Source organism: Convolutriloba macropyga, chromosome 14 (assembly GCF_964194025.1).
Source record: "Convolutriloba macropyga chromosome 14, txConMacr16.3, whole genome shotgun sequence".
In the NCBI taxonomy this organism is placed as follows: domain Eukaryota; kingdom Metazoa; phylum Xenacoelomorpha; order Acoela; family Convolutidae; genus Convolutriloba; species Convolutriloba macropyga.
Window position 1 is genome coordinate 28,160,373 of NC_134481.1, and position 15,992 is coordinate 28,176,364.

Here is a 15,992-nt window from a genome sequence, read left to right on the forward strand (position 1 = left end):
TCAACCTTGAAGATAGAATCCAGTAAATACAACACAGGTTGTTGTAGAGATGCATAAAAAGATCAGACAAATGAGGTTTAGAAGAGCCATATCCTGTTGAAGCAAAAATTACAGGACTTAATTACACTTATGTTTTACCTTTCAGAAATCTCTCGAATTCTAACGGATTTTGGCACGAATTTGATTTTAGTGCACTTGTGTACGAACTCATTAATCAACGATTCCTTGGGGGGTAAGAGAGTTTTTGGGAGACTCGCCAGTCTCTCTTTGTTCCATGCGAAACTGCAAACTTTTTTCTGCAGGCATAAAAATAACTAGAAACTGCGCCGAGATGTTTTGTAGTTCACAGCCCTCAGGAAACTGCATCGCAAAATCCATGTCACCAAAGTTCAGGCAAAGCTCTATAGTCGGAGAAATTCTCAAGATGTTCAAACATGCTGCTCGGACGAAACGAGGAGGTACCTGTAAGCTGACCTTGGAGCATATCAGCCTCATTTCTTGTACAGTTTAGCTAAACGTTTGTCCTCTAAGTGGGACAAACTTACAGAACATGTATCAATATGGTCTATTAAAAATTGTGTCTCCGCATTTTACGCCAATGCAAGCTTTGCGAAACGGGCGACATTAACTGAGACCGAAGGGCAAAACGAGGTAGAAACCGCAGATTAGTAGAATATCAGCTGCGGTAGAATATCACCTACCCATTTCACAACCAATGCAAATGTAGTGTTTGATTGACTGAATCTGCTTTTCTTACTGTCAGAGTTGAGAACGGGTACTGTATCACTGACCAAAATTTGTGGCAGACAAATATAAATTTCATATACACTTTGACAAAAAATGTGTTGTGTTCGCGAATAGTTGTCTTTAAACTCAACCAATGAGAGAGAGTGAGAGATAATACGTTATTGAACATTTTGTTCATTGAAAATTGATTGATTTCTAAACCAATTAATGGACTCAAATTGATCCACGATTATTACATCCTACACGAACTAAATGGTAATTTTTGTTTCCATTTCTATTATTAGCTTTTCCGGGTAAATAGATTGTTGCAGACAAAAGTTTCGATGACCATTTTGTCGTCTGGTAATTTTTGAAGTAAAAATGGTGTGTACCACATTTACATAATAATAATAATAAATTGTTTACTGGTGTCTTTACAGCAGAATAAATAGAGCACTTACACAGTTGATCAATACAAAAAAAGAGCACCAGAAAGATCGCCATTAGACCATAAGGTCCGTTTTCAGGCGTCTCATAGTCGGAAGAGAAATTTCATGTTATTTATTTCAAAGTTATTCAGTGGAAATCAAAATTAAAGTGGTAGCGATAAAAAAAACAAGGAAGGTTAGTGTTAAAATGATTTCAATTTGGTCATACTTTTTGATGAATAAATTTTCTAATTTAAGCCATAAATTAACCTAGTGAGTTGTTCATTCATTAAAAAATAGTTTTCTAGCTTTTCGTGAGCAAAATTATTTAACTGTGCGCCGCTCAAATTTTTCACTTTTGTTACAAAATTAGAATCCAGTTTGAGAAAAACGTTTAAGAGTTTTCGGATTTTATTTGACAGACTGTTTTCGGAAAAAGATGAATTAAGGGGGACAGCTTTAACACGTTTTTCGCATGAGTACAGTTTTGACAGTTCATTTTGTGTAATGAAGTGATTTATGTCCATGATGCAACTTTCACGTCTTATGCATTTTGTCATCAGTTTAAAAACTTCGTACAGATGAAGCTCCTGGGCCGAAAAAACTTTATATTTCTCTCTGATGAGAGAAACTGAGTCAAACTTTTGAACAAAAAAGATTACTCTCAGTATTCTATTAATTTTCGCATCGATTTTCTGCATCGTAGCTCTACTGGCAGTACCATAGACTAGAATCCCGTATTGAACCACTGGTTTAACATAAGTGTTGAAGATCTTGATCAATTGGCTGCGATTTAAAATTTTTCTCAATTTATAGAAAAGTCCGCAAAATTGTACCAATTTATTTTCTACGCGATTCGAGTGTTCTCTAAAACATAACTTTTTGTCAATCGTTATGCCCAAGTAACTTAAAGAATTTATATTTTCAAGGCGCTTGCCGTTCATTGTAAAGACATCACTTCTGTCATGCTTAGTCTTAAAGGTTATAGTTTTACTTTTATCCGTGTTCAGTGTAAGTTTGTTCATTTTAAGCCAGTTTTCTGTTTGAGATAAGATCTGTTGATGTTCCCGACAAGCATTGGCTTTATTTGATTTTGTGTAAACTGCAGTATCATCAGCATAGAAAATGAAGTTTGAGCATGGGCTGTTGGTTTTCAAATCATTTATGTAAACAATGAAAAGAAGTGGGCCTAATATAGACCTTTGTGGTACCCCGTATTTAACTTCTGTCATTTGCGACTTCCTTTGTCCAGACTGTACAAATTGTTTCCTGTTTTTTAAATAAGATTCCAAAACAGTATATACAGGACCCCTTAATCCATACATTTTACACTTTTGAAGCAGAATTTTTCTGTCAATAGTGTCGAAAGCTTTACGTAAATCTAAAAATGTGCAATAAGTTTGCTCCGTATAAGAATGTTTTGATGATCGTATCAACTCAACCAAGCTGCTAACTGCGTCAACAGTTCCTCTTTTTTCTCTAAAACCGAATTGTTTGCTGTTTAAAATTTCAAAGTCTTTAAAATAGTTGGAAATACGATTTAGAATAATTTTTTCAAAAATTTTACCAAGAGTTGGTAAGAGAGATATTGGGCGAAAATTATTGGGTTCATTTTTTTCACCTTCTTTATGTAGAGGTATTACTGATGCTATTTTCAATGAGTCCGGAAAAATGCCTTCCTGAAAACATGTGTTAATCAGTTTGGATAGGTAGCGCGCGATTGAAACTGCTACAGCTTTTATAAAGATATAGTTAAGATCCATATAGTCTTCGCTGTATTTTGACTTAGAATCCTGGATAACTCTAAGCACTTCTTTTTGGCTCGTTGGTAACAAAAACATAGATTGAACTTGTTGATTTTTTAATGAACTCTCACTTTGTCTAAACTTTTTGTTCAATTTTTCACCAATTGTTGCAAAGAAGTGATTGAAATCGTTTACTTCCTTTTGGTTGAGATTTTGCACTTTTTCTCGCTCATTTCCGCTAAGATTTCTTATTAATTGAAAAAATTTTCTGTTTGATTTTGCTGCATGCTTTTCTATTATTTTATGATAAAATTGTTTCATTTTTACTTTCACCATATGTTTAACTTTTTTACGTTGTTCTTGGTACTTTTCTTTTGCCTCTGTTGTTTTTGATTTCATACTTTCTCTGAACATCCTATTCTTTTTTGCAGTTTCTCTTTTCAATTGGTTATCAACCCAGCTGTGATGGTTTTTATTTTTTAAAACCTGCTTGGGAAGATATCTGTCCAAAATTGATTTCAGTAAAATTTGAAGCTCTTCAAACTTGTTATCAATTGTCTTGTATTTCTCGCAATTTTCAAGTTTTGATATTTCATGACTCAAAAAAAATTTATTTTTTCAATTAGGGAGATATCTTTAAGTTTTTGCCAGTTTCTTGAAGTGATGTATTCAAGTTTGTTTTCCATCTGTGTTCCTGTCTGAAAACCAAGAAATACAGAATAATGATCAGATATACATGTCTTTTTAACTTGTAACTCTGCTGTAAAATTGCAAAAAAGATGTCTAAATTTGATTTTGAGCATGTGGTTTCTCGCGTAATTGAATTTTCATCAATTGTTTTCATACAACATCCTTTCATAATTTCCTTTAACGTCTCTCGTTTCTGATTGTTCTTTAAAAAATTGATATTAAAGTCACCACAGACGATATTATAAGATTGCGGTTCTATTATCAAACTGTCAATATAACTTTCAATTTTTGAAAGGGTTTCCGTGTTAACTGAATTTGGAGGCATATACATGCAAGTTACATAGATGGCGGTCTCGCCGGTTCCGGTAACTCTCATAGTGAGTGCCTGAAGGCCGTTTGAATTACACGAGTTAACAACTTTTGCTTGTAGAGATTTTTTAATAAAAATTGCAACACCTCCTCCTCTTTTTTTTTTCTGTTGATATTAACGAGAGGTCTATAACCCTCTAGAAACATTGATTTTGTGTGATGATATTCCTTGAGCCAGGTTTCCGTCAGACAGATTGCCGACGGTTTCTCACTTAGACTTTCTAGTAACACTTGTAGATCATCAAAGTTTTTGGTTAGTGAACGAATGTTTTGAAGCATGATTTGGAAACAGTTTGACATGTTTTTCGATAAGACTTGAAGTTTTAACTGAATTAATGAACTAACTAGCTACGCAGGCCGTCAGACACAGTTTAATGTAAAAAGTGTGAATGATTTTAAAAATTAAATGAAGAAAAAAAAACGCAAAACAATAGCAAGAAAAAAAAACTTTCCAAAAACTTTTGTCTGCGTCAAACAAGAGCTCCGCAATTTTAGAGAAACCATCAATTGTGTGCCTTAAATTGGAAATATGTAAAGCGGCGCAAATTAGTTTTGATTAAAAAGGCGTCATTATTGGCCTAACAATACATTTTCTTCTTTAACACTAACTGATCAGAAAATTTTCCAGAGTTGCTAATTGAAGTTTTTTGATGTATATTACAGCTACTCGCTATTAAAAAGGAGAGAGCATATATAATTTTTTTAGCAAACATCGTTTATACGGAAAAAATTTTCTCTTATATATCTTAGCTTTGGCGTAGAAGGAAGGAGTAATCCTCAGCAGCAAAAACCAACACAGCATAAATGGCAGCCTTTCAAATGCTGATTTCTGGCATTACGCAGAAGAAGCACTACAGCAAAAAAGTCCAAAAGCAAATTTAGGCATTGTGTTTCGATAGAAACCTGAATAAGCAATGAAAATATTCTCAATTCGCCCAAGGTAGAGGTAGAAACTTTTAACTCTTTTCGGAAATGAACCCCCAGCTCACCGGGAACTCAAAGTCACAAATTTGTATCGTCATGATCATCCAAAAAGTACTGCACTACAAACACAAGACAGAGTCGCGAGCCAAGAAGCCAAACTCTAACATTAACAAACAAAAGTCAGTCAGTTCTTTTGAGAAAGATGTACAAAAAGACGATTTACGTGTAATTATTTCAGGAAAAGTATTTAAAAAACCCTTTGATTCTAACTATAGCAGATCCCAAAACAACTTGGTTCAACTCTTTACTATTCCTATAACAGATGGAAATGAAAACGTGGTATTAATTGTGGACACATAAACCGTATGTAGTAGAAAAATAAAGTCAAAAAAAATGCCGGCAAGTCAACACAATGTAATTCGTCAAACATACCTCACCAGACTGAGTTGAGAACATTCCTCAACAAACTTTTTCTAGCTCAGGGACTCATCCGAGCTGCTGTATGAACCAAGCTGTATGATGTTTGGCAAGTAAATGATGCTAAATTCACTTGTCCTGGATTTCTTCAGAAGAGATTTGTTCAAAAGAAAACGCTTCGCAACTTAAAATATCAGCCAAACCTTATCAAGTTGTACAATCAGTCCAATTTATGTCTGCAAAGAACAACGGTTCCTCATACTCGTAACAAAATTTCCCATACAAAAATTTCCAATATTCTGTTCTATGCGCAACTGCAAACATTTTTCTGAAGACATATTGAAAATAACTCTACTTTAAGGGCCGTGATGTTTTCTGAAGTCCACAGGCCTCAGGAATTCGCATCTCAAAATCCATGTCACCAAAGCTGAGGTAGAATTCCATAGTCCAAGAATTTTCAAGATGTTCTGACATACCTCACAGACAATACGAGGAGGAGTTACCTGCAAGGTGGCATTGAGAAGCATATTCAAAAGCATATTCTGCAAAACCATTCAAGAGATTGTCAGAGATGTCCAAGAATATCAAAGGTCGATTGAATCCTTTACTTTCTTTTTGAATGGTGATATGAACTTCACTCACACAGATTGGCTTACTTTAAGTAGTAATTGTTCATACGAAAAAGCAGTTTTGAACGAATTCAAAAAACTAAATATGTCATCGCTGCAATCTCATGCAACCTCGCTGGACATTTTTCTGAGTAACAATGCTAATTTGTGTAGCGAAATATTAGAGGAGAAATCGTTCTCAGATCACAAGTATTTGTTAGCTGAAATTTCGATTGAATATGCTGAGCAAGAACCCTTGCCTAAAATGAAACGTTTAAATATTGGCAAAGCTAATTGGAACGAATTTACGATCAATTTTAATTTTCCAACGTCTTCATTTGACTCAGTTGATAATATTGTCGACTCCTTTTACCATAAATTAGAAGTAGCGTCTTCTATTGCAATTCCACTCAAAACATCTAGAAGAACGAATGCACCTTTTTACATGTCCTCTAACAGTATCCATTTAGAATATAAACTCAGAACAGCTTTGAAAAATACACAAAACGCAGAGAAAATTTCACGACTTAGAGAAGAATTATCCATTTCTCTAAATAATGACAAGAAAAATTTCGTTGAAAAAAGCAAGGTCTGGTCAACAAACGATGCATATAAATTGATGAGACAAATAACAAAACAACCAGCTCTTCCAGAGAAAATGGTGTACATGGAAAAAGAAGTCTTTGGGTACAAGAGCATTGCAGATTGTTTTAACAATTATTTCGCTTCTGTTTTTGTTCAAGACGATACTGAAGTTGTTATTCCATTTAATCAAAGTCCAGAAATATTTCTTGATGACATTCAGTTTAGCAAAGCGGCTATGAGCGAGGAAGTCAAAAACATACGTAGTGGTGCTAACTCTTCTGATGGAATCAGCCCAAAATTTCTGAAATCTGCTTTACCGTACATTTCGAATCAACATTTGTTTATCTTCAGTTGCTGTGTTAGCAAATGTGAGTTTCCCAGTTTGTGGAAAAAAGTGCATGTACGACCCCATTTCAAAAGTGGGAGCAAATTAGATATCAAAAACTACCGACCGATTGCCATGCTTAGCTCCTTGTCACTACTATTTGAGCGTATGGTGTATAAACAGTTCTCAATCTTTCTGCAACAAAAGCTTTGCGTAGAGCAACATGGTTTTAGGAAAAATCGTTCAACCATCACTCAATTGCTTGTCTACTGCAACAGGTTGTATGAGTTACTTGAAGCCAACAAAATGCCAATGACAGTGTATCTAGACATAGCAAAAGCCTTTGACACCATCAATTATAACATCATACTTGTAAAATTATGTCGAATGAGATTTGATAGTGCTTTCTTGAGGTTTTATGCGTCATATTTAACAGATCGACAACAGAGAGTTGTAATATCTTGCGGAAAATCGGACTTTCGACCGATCACCAGCGGTGGGCCTCAAGGGTCAATTTTCACTGTGTTTCTTTTTTCCGTTTATATAAATGACCTACCCGAAATAATTGCCAATGAGTGCTTTTTATACGCGGTTGACACAAAAATCGTCAGCACGGTAGACAATAAAATGCAGCTGGAAAAAGATATTGAAAATGCTATTGTGTGGAGCAAGGAGAATCGGTTAAACTTCAATTTCGATAAATTTAAAAACGTGCAATTTTCCTTACGTAAAAATCAAAACGAGCAAATTTTGCGTCTTCCCAGCCATAGAAACATCTCACAGGAAATACACTTCAAAGACTTGCGCATATATTTTTCCGAAAATTTGTCATGGGATTATCATTTAAGTTTTGTTCTACGAAAAGCCAATCAGAAGCTTGCTTATCTAAAGAGATCAATTCCAAGTGAAACAAAATTGTCAGTTAAATGCAACCTAGTCAAAACTTACATAATGTCAATCTTGTTTTATGGATCAAATGTTTGGTATGCCAGTAAAACTATCGTCAGGCAAATGGAAATGCTTCAGAGAAAAAGTTTAAAATGGATACAATCAAACAGTCATTTTACTGATAAAGAATACAATGATTGTCTTCGATCAGTAAATTTACTTCCGATCACATATCAACTTGTCTTTTTGGATCTCGTAGTTTTGAACAGAATTTTGACAAGAAAACTTCCACTTGAGGCAGAGCAATTTTGGCAAATAAGGAATGGACATCCGAAAACACGATCAAACGAGAAAATATTTTTATACTCAAACGAATGTAATCGCCAGCGTTGCCGATCAAATTTTTTCCAACGAGTTACAAACTTCAACAATTCGATGTCACTGGCACGTGATTTTCCCAACTATAACCCATATTCAAGTCCTCAGGAATTCAAAAAAGAAGTCAAAGAATATCTATTTGATTTAGCTCAGAAGAATTTTAATTACAAATTGTACCCATATGGATGGACAGTGTTTGAGAGAAACCAAATTCAAGCCCCGTTAGGGACGTACTAAGCTTGGTGCAACCAAGTTTAGTTAAATTCATTATTATTTATTATTATTATTATTATTGGCTCACTTCTTTCGATTTTAGTTTAGAGGATATAATTGTTCCATGCAAAACTAGAAACACTTTTCTGCAGGCATAAAAATAACCACAACCTGGGCCGATATGTTTTTTGGAGTTCATAGCCCTCAGTAAACTGCATCGCAAAATCCATGTCACCAAAGTTCAGGCAAAGCTCTATAGTCGGAGAAATTCTCAAAATATTATAACTTGCTGCTCGGACGAGACGAGGAGGTACCTGTAACCTGACCTTGAGGAGCATATCTGCCTCACTTCTTTAGTTTTCAGTTCAGATGACATGTTTAGAGAGAATTTAAAAATTTTGTACAGATTAGCTATGCATTTGTCCTCTAAGTGGGACAACTTACAGAACATGTATCTATATGGTCAATTAAAAGTTTCGTTTCGGCATATGTAGAGACCGCAGGTTAGTAGAATATCAGCTGCGAGATTGAATTACGGCCACATGCTCTGATGGGCCACCTACCAATTTCACAACCAATGCAAATGTAGTGTTTGATTGACTGAATCTGCTTTTCCTACTATCAGAGTTGAGAACGGGTAAGGTATCACTGACCGATATTTTGAAGACAAATACATTTTTAATGTACACTTTAACAAAAAATTTGCTGTGTACGCGAATAGTTGTCTTTAAACTCAACCAATGAGAGAGAGTGAGAGATGAAACGTTGTTGAACTTTTTGTTCAATAAAAATTGATTGATTTCGAAACTAATTAACGGACTCAAAATTGAACCACCATTATTACATCCTACACAAACGAAATGGTAATTTTTGTTTCCATTTTTTATTAATCGTTTTACCAGGCAGGTAAATAGATTGTTGCAGACGGAAAAGTTTCGATGACCAATTTGTCGTCTGTTAATTTATGAAGTTAAGTGGCGTGTACCACTTTTAGAACTTTTATCTGCGTCAAACAGGAGCCCTGAAATTTTAGAGAAACCATCAACTTTGTACCTTAATTTGCAAATATGTAAGAGTTGTTTCAGAGTTGTTAATTGAAGTTATTCGATGTATATTTCAGCTACTCGCTATTAAAAACTATTGAGAGCATATATAATTTTTTAGCAATTTTTCATACGGAAAAAAATTTTCTCTTATATATCTTAGCTTCGGCTAGAAGGAAGGATCAATCCTCAGCAGCAGAAACCAACACAGCATAAATGGCAGCCTTTCAACTGCTGAGTTCTGGCATTACGCAGAAGAAGCACTACAGCAACATGGTCCAAAAGCAAATTTAGGCAATGTATTTCGGAAGAAAGCTGAATAAGCAATGAAAAAACTCTCAATTCGCCCAAGGTAGAGACAGAAACTTTAAACTCTTTTCGGAAATCAACCCCCTGCTCATCGGCAACTCAAAGTCACAAATTTGTATTGTCATGATCGTCCAAAAAAGTACTGCACTACAAACACAAAACAGTGTCGCGAGCCAAGAAGCCAAACTCTAACGTTAACAAACAAAAGTCAGTCAGTTCTTCTGAGAAAGATGTACAAAAAAGCAATTTAGGTGTAATTTTTTAAGAGAAGTATGAAAAAATACCCTTTGATTATAGATATAGCAGATCCCAAAACAACTTGGTTCAACTCTTTAATATGCCTATAACAACTGCAATTGGAAATGTGGTACTAATTGCGGACACTCCAACCGAATGCAGTAGAAAAATAGAGTCAATAAATTGCCAGCAAGTCAAAACAATGTAATTCGTCAAACATACCCTACCAGACTGAGTTGAGAACATTCGTCAGCAAACATTTTCTAGCTCAGGGAGGCATTAGAGCACTGTATGAACCAATGTTTTCCAAGTATATGATGCTAAATTCACTTGTCCTGGATTTGTTCAGAGGAGATTTGTTCAAAAGAAAACGCTTCGCACTTACAATATCAGCCAAACCTTATCAAGTTGTACAATCAGTAACGTTGGTTTAGAAAAGTCCAAATTATGTCTGCAAAAACAACGGTTCCTCATTCTCGTATCAAAATTTCTCATACAATAGTTCCCATATTCTGTTCTATGCGCAACTAGAAATATTTGGAAAAAATAATTCTACTCTGTAATATTTGGAAAATAACTGGAATTAACTCTACTCCCAGGGCCGAGTTGTTTTTTGGAGTCCAAAGCCCTCAAAAGTCCACGTCTAACAAATCCATGCCACAAAAACTCAGGTAAATTTCTATAGTCCAAGAATTCTCCTGATGTTTTAACATACCTCACAGACAATACGAGGAAAAGGTACCTGCAAGCTGGCATTGAGAAGCATATCAGACTCACTTCCTTCGATTTTTTGTTCAAGTGATACAATTTTTCCATCGGAAACTGGAAACACTTTTCTGCACGAATAAAAATCACTACAACATTGATCGAGATGTTTTTGGATCTCACAGCCCTCAGCAAACTGCATCGCAAAATCCATGTCACCAAAGTTCAAGCAAAATTCTACAGTCTGAGAAGTTCTCAAGATGTTCTAACGTGCTGCTCAGACGAGACGAGGAGGTACCTGCAAACCGACCATGAGGAGCATATCTGCCTCACTTCTCTAGTTTTCAGTTCAGATGATATAATTGAAGAGAAAGTCAATTTTTTGTTAAGATTAGCTAAGCGTTGGTCGTCTAAGTGGGAAAAATTTACAGAACAGAAATCTATATGGTAAATTGAAAGCTGAATTTGGGCATTTTACGCTGACCGAGGTTTTCCGAAATGGACCTTAACGTGAACTGAAGAGAAACTTAATAGGTAGAAACTGCAGATTGGTAGATTATCAGCTGCGGGATTGAATTAGGGCCACATGTTCTTTTGGGCCATCTAGCATTTTCCACCAATAAGAAGCTACTGTTTGATTAACTGAATCTGCTTTTCTCACTATTAGAGTGGAGAGCGGATAGTGTATCACTGACCAAAATTTGGCAGAGAAATTCAATTTTCGTGGGTATTTTTTACGAAATGGAGTGCTGTGTTCGCGAATTGTTGTCTTTAAACTCAACCAATGAGAGAGAGAGAGAGAGAGTGAGAGATAATACGTTATTGGACATTTTGATCATTGAAAATTTTTTGTTTCCTAAAAGAGTTAATTGACACGAATTGATCCATTTTTATTCATGCTACACAAATGAATTGGTTATTTCTGTTTCTCTTTTTTATTAACAGATTTGAAGAGTTAAGCAGACATTTTTGGCTGACTGAAAAGTTTCTTCTTTCGGAAGAACCTCTTGGAAATCAACCTTTCGGAACTCAACCTCTTGCACACATCGTTCGGAAATCAACCTTTCGGAAATCAACCTCTTGCACACCGAGAACTCATAGTCACATCTTTGGATCGTCATGGTCGTCTGAAAAAAGTATTGCTCTCAATACACAAAAGTTGTTGTCGGGACACCAAACAATTTTCCCATAGGCTTTCGCGAACCAAAAAACCAACAACTACCAACAACTACCGAAACTAACCAACAACTACCGAAACTCAATCAGTTCTTTTGTGAAAGGTGTTCAAAACGACAATTTAGGTATTTTTCCTTCAAGAACACAATTATTAAAAGATACCTTTTGACTCTAATTACAGCAGTTCCGACAACATGATGGTCGAATTCTTAAGTATGCCTATCACAACTGGAAGTGAAAATGTGGTACTAATTGTGGACACTTAAAGTGTATGCTGTACAAAAATTATGTCATTAAAAATGCCATTCAATACAAGACAATTTGACAAACACACTATACAGACTGAATTGAGAACATACTCTAACGCAGGGCCGAATCCGAGCAGCCTTATCAAACAATGGTCGGCAAGTTACTGATTTTAAATTCAATTGTACCGGACGATCTCCAATTGTTAATTGATAGAGATCTGTTCAAAAGACAGTGCTTTCCACTTAAACTATCAGCCAAATTTCATCAAGTTGTAAATCAGCAACATCGGTGTAAAATATCCACTAAAAGTCTGCCATACTTGTAACACATATTAAAGTTCAAACATATGTTGTTGTTCAGAGTATCAAAGATTCATGCAGCCAAATCGCAACTTCACAGAGGGTTCTAAGCGAAACATTAAAAAAGAAATTCCAGAAATATACCGGAAAACGTCAGCAATTATTTAACAAAATTGCTCAAAGAAAACCTTTTGAGAGGCTGACTAATTGTTATAACCAATATATTTCTTCAACCTATAGGTGTAAAAGTAACAAAGAGTTTAAATTACCGTTAGACTCAACAGTACTAAAGAAATCGTTCCGCAGAAACAAATATCAAATGTCACACATCGATAGGCTTTTCCGGTCGATTTCACAACATGTAACTTATCCAGCATCGCAAAACACTACAATTTCTATTGGCAAGAAAAACGCATATAATCATTTGACTCTTCATGCTGATGCAATAAAAGGCTGTAACTCTAGCATAATAATTAGGAATAAGACTCGGTTATTAATTAGAAACTGGATTTTTTAGTACCGCATACACACCTACAGAATTTCAGAAAAGCCTTTGGCTATACGTCAAATTAATCAACCAATTTTTGATCTTTTTTCAATGACAAATTAAATGTGAATGGAGGCAACGAAGAAGAACATGGAAAACAAAATTTGGCCTGTCTGAAAAAATAAGATGATCACAGCCTCGGTATCAAACCCGAATAACAAAAGTTTGCCAGAACTAAAATCGACGGGTTGTGTTATCAATTTTCTCATTCCGGGTGTTTACCTCAAAACTGAAAAATCCTGCTATTTTATCTTTTTCATCAGCAATTACTCTAATTTTGGTCTACTATTTTTCATGCTCCGTGCTTTGAATCAATTCATTCATCCCGAATGGGTTTAAAAGATTCTTTGTCTCCGAATTCATTTTAACAGGCTAAAATTAATTGCAAACACGAAAGAATTGAATATTAAAATTAGTACAAGTCTTTGTAACAGCGAAGCACCTACAATTGTAAATGCAATTCGTCTAAACTATTTTTATTCATCACACTTACCAGTAGCAAAACACACTCCTAGGAAGCGTTAATTTTCATTCAAATAATTTTAGTAACACTTTCTCAGCTCAAGCAATTCAACCTTGCTAAGTAGTTCAGTTTTCAGTAGATCGGAAACATCAATACTAGTTCAAGTTATTTTCAATCTTGGATTCGTTCGGCATTTCCATTTTACAGAATTTCAATACATTCGGACTGCAAAATGATAGTTCAATTTCAATAGTCACCACCCTCACTATAAGAGTTGAGAGGGATTTTATCATTGACCGAAGTTTATGGCACACAAATACAAAATGCATGGATACTTTTCACTTTAAATGTAGCGTTGTCGTTTGAACTCAGCCAATGAGAGAGAGAGAGAGAGGAAGATAAATCTGAAAACAAAAAAAGAAAATAGTTAAAAAAACGTTTTAATATTTGAAGCTGCGAGATGACACGGTATTGAACCTTTTATTTGAAAATTGACAGTTGGCTTCCTTAATGAACTAATTGAACCAATTGATACGCCATTATTAAATGCTACACTAGCGAACTGATTATTTTGCTTCTCTTTTTTAAAATAGGTTTTCCGTGTTAAACAGAGATTGTTGGTTGACTGAAAAGTTATTATAACCATTATACAAGCTTTCAAATACGCTAAATGAATTTTTGTGTTTTTTGGCAATTTAAATGTGTCAATTTTTCCTAAAAATTTTTTAAATTTTTTTTCTGAAGTAATGGAGGTGTGTTATCACTATTAAAATTTTTGTCTGCGCCAAAAAAGAGTCCTGCAATTTCAGAGAAACTATCCAATATGTACATTTGAATTTGAAAGCGGCGCGAACTAATTTTAGTTAAAAATATGTCAATACGTCTTTATTTTTACTTTAACTGGCCACAAAAAAGTTCAGAACAGCTGATTAAGAATTTTTTGATGTATTTTGCAGCTACTCGTTGTTAATACGAAGAAAGAGAATATATATATATATATATATATACATATATATATATATATATATATATATATATATATATATATATATATATAATTTTTTTTCAGCAAAAATTGTTTATGCTGAAAATTTTTTCTATGTTATATCGTAGCTTTGGCATAGAAGGAAGGAGTATCATCAGCAGTAAAAACGTACACAGCATAAATGAAAGCTTTACTTCTGCTGATTTCTGGCATTCTGCAGAAGAACAATAAAATGAAATGGAGTACTAATTTTGCTAAGTTTATGCTGTACAAAAACAAACTCAACACAATGTAATTCGACAAACACTCCGCACCAGACTGAGTTGAGAACATTCTTCAGCTAACAAATTCTAACACAGGGAATAATGCGAGCAGCCGTTTCAAGCAGTTGAAGCCAGCATTAGCCGACATCCAATGTTTGATCAAAATAGACTTATAACAAATTATTTAATTTCGATTGGTTGCAATATAAAAAAACATTATTTGACTTCACTGATGTCTGTAAATAAAACTCTCATAGCTGGTTACTAACTGATTCAGACCTGATATAAGATGAATTATGCTTCTCTCCCTCTCTCTACTCCTTTCTTAATTTAGATTGAGGTATAAGTTAGATTTTAGCAATGGTGCCCGTGAACTGTCTGCTGATACTCAAAATAGAAGAAATCTCGACTATAGACTTAAAAACTGGTCGGAATGTTTTAATTAGTCAGGTATACCTTAAGTTATTAGTAATAATATTTCCTCAGACGCCATAAGGCCATCTTTAGATTACACAAAAAGTAACCTATTGATCACGTCTTTGAATTGTTGATAATTGACTGACAAAAAATTTAATTGATAGCAACATTTGAAATATGTCAGCGACTATGTCGGCCCCAAAACGATCATAGCCACAACCACTGGTCACATGTGGAAGAAATAGCCCCACTCCTATTACTTCTGCTGCATCCTCCACCTCTATACCTGCCACCTCGACTGGTAAACATAATAGAAGAGACCTATATATTACGGCCTCGAAAGTTCAGTCTGTTCGGTTAGTGAAACCGAAGCAATTACTGTACCAAAAAACAACGGAGAGCAAATACGGTGATAGCAACAATCATACAGGAAGAAAGCACACAGCCACCAGCAGAGGAAACGAATTTCGAACTTCCTGGCGTCAGTCCACCAGACCCAGGAATCCGGCCGGCCATTACTTCTCCCACTGATTATGACTATTCTGGCTATGAAAGGGAGATTAGCATGCAGTTTTTCACGCTAAAAGCCAAATTTAATCTGATAAAAATTAAAACTTCTTCATTTTGAACTCTTCAAATAAATCTTCAAAATCATTAAGATTCAGTTGCTTTCAATTTGACTCCATTCCGTTGCTTATTATTTGAGTTCCTTTATTAATCGTAATGTTTTTTAATCTCATTCTAATGTCATTTAATCCCATTCATTTGTTGTGTTAATACTACAATTCGTTCCAATAATATTGGAAATTCAACAAAAATCCGACCAATTCAGCAAAATGCGACCAATTGCAATACGTATAAATTATTAATTATCACTATTTATGATAACCAGCAAATAAAAGTTTTTAGATATGATAACCAGTATAGATTTTAACTAATATATTTGCATATGTTATTTTTTTTACTGATGAATTCTTATCACTTTGTTCCTGCTCTTGAATTC

The 15,992-nt window shown here is 34.7% G+C and overlaps 1 protein-coding gene across 1 annotated transcript in view; it reads right to left on the reverse strand.

Annotated features, from left to right (window-relative positions):
* Positions 1-15,992, reverse strand: part of LOC142353006 (nuclear envelope integral membrane protein 1a-like) — a 501,744-nt gene that overhangs the window by 170,747 nt on the left and 315,005 nt on the right. The window lies entirely within an intron of this gene.